The sequence below is a fragment of the Lolium rigidum genome, chromosome 2, assembly GCF_022539505.1.
Source record: "Lolium rigidum isolate FL_2022 chromosome 2, APGP_CSIRO_Lrig_0.1, whole genome shotgun sequence".
In the NCBI taxonomy this organism is placed as follows: Eukaryota; Viridiplantae; Streptophyta; class Magnoliopsida; order Poales; family Poaceae; genus Lolium; species Lolium rigidum.
In genome coordinates this window covers 82663838-82667817 of record NC_061509.1, presented here as the reverse complement: position 1 = coordinate 82667817, position 3980 = coordinate 82663838, and positions in this window count along the sequence as shown.

Here is a 3980-nt window from a genome sequence, read left to right as displayed (position 1 = left end):
TCCTCCAATAATGATGAAACATGCAAAATAGATGAAATAACATAAGTATTGTGTCCCAATATGAAATATATCAATGAATAACAGCAAATTATGATATAAAATAGTGATGCAATTTGGACGTATCACTTTCTATCACATAGTTCCTTGTATTGCTTAGCATAGTTGTTGGTGCACATAGGTGAACCATATTATATAGGCTTTGGGCTTGACAAAGTAAACGCTAGTTTTATTCCGTATTTGTTAAGTCCATCTCGTAAAAGTTTTAAACCGTCTATTCACCCCCTCTAGGCGACACCCGTATCCTTTCAAATGGTGCCTACGTCAAAGGTGAATCTTAGCACAGATACACACGGTTCACCACATCACGTACTTGACTTGTTCGTCATGAGTATTGCTGAGCACAATGGGCTTGGGCCCACGCGTCATGGCGTAATCACGAGGACCCCTGGTCTCATTACACCAATAGGTGGTGGTCTTTTTATTTAAAACAAAAATGCAATATAAAACATAAAAACTAGACATAGACGCTCCAAGTTTATGCAAAATTAGAATGGTGCCTGAAATTCAAAGTTGAAAGGTGTGCAAACCTAGAGTTTGATATGTCGAGTGGAGTGCCATGACGCACCCCCAATATTATTGTGTTAACCATTACTTGAATGACACCTTGTTTGATAGTCCTTCCTTTCCTGTTAAAAAAGTTCATCACAAAACTCTTTGCCATCACTTTTCTGAGTGGATGACATTAGTGGGCAGAAAAGATAATATGCATGCTGCCATAAAATCTCCAAATAAAATTTATTTTGTGGTCTCCAGAGAATATATAAAGTTTCCATCATTCATAAAATATAAAAATACCCAAAAAGAATCAAACTGAAACTCAAAAGAATGACTTAAGCAACAAAAGACATAATCTGTCCAGAAAAACAACAAGAGCAAAAAATATTTATTTGGACCACTTAAACATGTTAGAAAAATCTCAAATTTTAAGAGTATACCTAGGATGGAAATATGTAACTTCAATATGCCTTTAGTGATTTTAGGAGTTACCAATATTAAATTAAAAATAAAACAGTGCACAGGTCGGGTAAAACTTGGCACTTTATTAGAAACTTCGCATATGTATGACAACTTTAAACATCCAAATGGGTAAAACTTTGCACTTTATTAGAAAATCCAGAGAGAAATCTAAACGGAAACTCTCTTGCAACAGCAAGAGTGCAACAATAAAACCAAAAACAAAAACAACCGGGGCTGCCTCCTGTAAAGCACTTTCTGTATAGCCATATAGCTAGGATTCATACCTTGTTTTTAGTAAGGACACATGATTCTATCCTTCTCATTAATAGAAAAAACACTTGATGATAAAATACCAGGATCCCATGGTGTGATCAAACTAGTCAAAATATTTAAAACTTTAAAGCAAGATTGAACACGCCATGAAACATATATGAAGCAATATCGAATTCTAACTTTGTTCCTATGCATTGGCATTTTATATATGACTATATCATAGAAAATAGAGATATACCAATGCATAATAATAGTAGGTACTTGTAAATTTTTAGTTGTTTGGAAATAAAGAGGAAATTTATTACCTCCTCTTTTGTAGTAATTGCAAGCATTAGAAGTAAACTTAATTATGTAACCATTTGAAGAATGCAATTTTGCAAAGTTTGGTTTATAAGGAGGATCATTATAATTATCATGGCATTCATTAACATGCTTTCCTCTCTCAAAATAGTTACTAGTACTATTCTCTATCTTACTTAGTTGCAATAATGATTTGGAACTAAAGGTAAACGCAAACCACATATATAGTCCCTAGAAAGTGCATATTTCTCTTCAATGGTAAAGCTATAGAAGAGTTCAAAGATAATATATGACTCTTAATAATAAGAGTATTATCATGAACAGCAAGTACATCAGTTTTATCCTCACACATATTAGTAACAATTGTTGTACATCGACGATTATCAAGAAACATATGACCATCATCTAAAGCATTATCATATAGCATATCTAAAACACACTCCTCATTATCATCAAAGTCATTATTTCAGCAACAATATCATTAATGGGCATATCCAACGTGGCCGCCCAATCGGCCTAGGAGATGCAAGCGAAAGTCAACCCCCAGGTTGGCCTGCCTCCTGGCCTCGCGAAGGCCATGCTCTACGTAAAGAAAGAGAGGATCATCGGCGTTGTTCCCCTGACCTCATCGGTGAGCTCGGTAAGTTCCTAGATGCGACCCAGAGAGCCTCCCCCCTGTGCGTAGGCCCACACGGCGTCCATGTTGGCCTCTAGCGTCGCGCCGGTCTAGTTCAATGGGGGCCCTGTTCTAGACCTAATCCGGATGGCGAGAAGCGGTGAGTCGCGCCCAACCCCGATATACAAGACATGAGCAGTATCGAAGGAGAACACGCCGGTGCCCTGCAACCTGTATGAGAAAATGTGACCAGTCGCCCCGACGACGGACGACGCGGTACGTTCGCTCTCATTCTCCCGGTCTCGAGTGTTTTATTCATCTAATGTCTGATGATTCATAGGCCTATTGGTTGGGACGCATGGAGGGCGATATTGCGGCCATGATCTATGGTGGTGGCTTTGTCAGCAAAGGCCTTGTCGATACGGGGACGTAGGAGCCCTTCCCAGAGATGCATGATCAATGGGCACAACAGGATGTGGCAGACATCAATGACGACTGGCTATTCTTTACCCAGCAGATGCAGCAAGCAACATGCGTCTGCGTCGATGATGACGATGAGGAGGCCTGAACAAACTGTGCTTGGCGATGTCAATAAGAAGGGGGAGATCCATAATATACTGGCGCAAGGTCTTCCAAGAGTACGATGAGAGGAAGCTCCACGAGCCCTACGAGATGCAAAGCGCACACACGGAAGAGTCCATCGGAAAAAGATGAAGCTACATCAAACATGAGACCTCCAAGTTTTTGCGTCGTCATCGACCATGTTGTTACCCACTCTGAGAGCGGCACGAGCGTTGTGGCAGTGGTAAGAAACATGCATCGTCATTCATCTATGTACTTGGCTTTAGCATACCATAAACCTAACTTTTAGCATTTTTAGGTACCCATGGCCTTGAAAAGGTTCAAGGCAACACATAAGAAAGGCCTTTACATGGTCCATTGTAGAGAGAAGCCGAAGGATGCGATGAAGTGTGGGGTTGGCTATGAGACCTACAAGGAAGCAGTCAAGAATGGCACAACCACGGTGGTCGTCGATGACAAAAATGGAGCACCTGGGCCAAATGCCCTTCCACCTCGTTCTCGGGGCCAAAAGTCTACCAATGCCGATCTTGCTTGGGAGGCATCGGCCTTTGCGTTGGGCCATGCCTTGCAAAAGATCATGGATGATTATCAACTCGCCCAAACGAGAAGGGACGAGGAGAGGCGTATGGAAAAATAGGCCTCCACTGCCATCTGCCTTAATCTCACCAAAGAAACCATTGAGGTCCAAAGGATGGACGTCGAGGCGAAAACGATGAACGGCGAGGTCAAGATTCAGGCAGAGGACACAAGGATTATGCTAGCTGACTTGACCACCATGGACGACATTAGGGTTTGGTTCCTGAAGAAGCGCGCCAAAATCCACGCGCATGACGCCTGATCGGTCGTGCCAATCTCAAGTACCATAGCCTCCTGTTGTTGATTCCCATGTTGACCTAGTTTGAGCCACTCTAGCAGCTGTTTGGAAGTCATATTTTGGTGGAATTTATTTACTTCTGCTTTTTTAGGGATTTAAAAATAAATATATCCCGGACGGATAAAATACAACGGCCCGCTGAAATACTTCTCGGCGGAGACGGTCTTTTCGCATTCACCCCTGATGCAAACGAACGCATACAACCACTTTTGACGTCTATTTTAGGTTGGCCCGCTGGAAACAGCCTCAAGAAAAACAAATAATGTTCTCGCTTGTCCACGAATTCGTGACGGTTTGGGGCGAATAACGTGTAGTGAA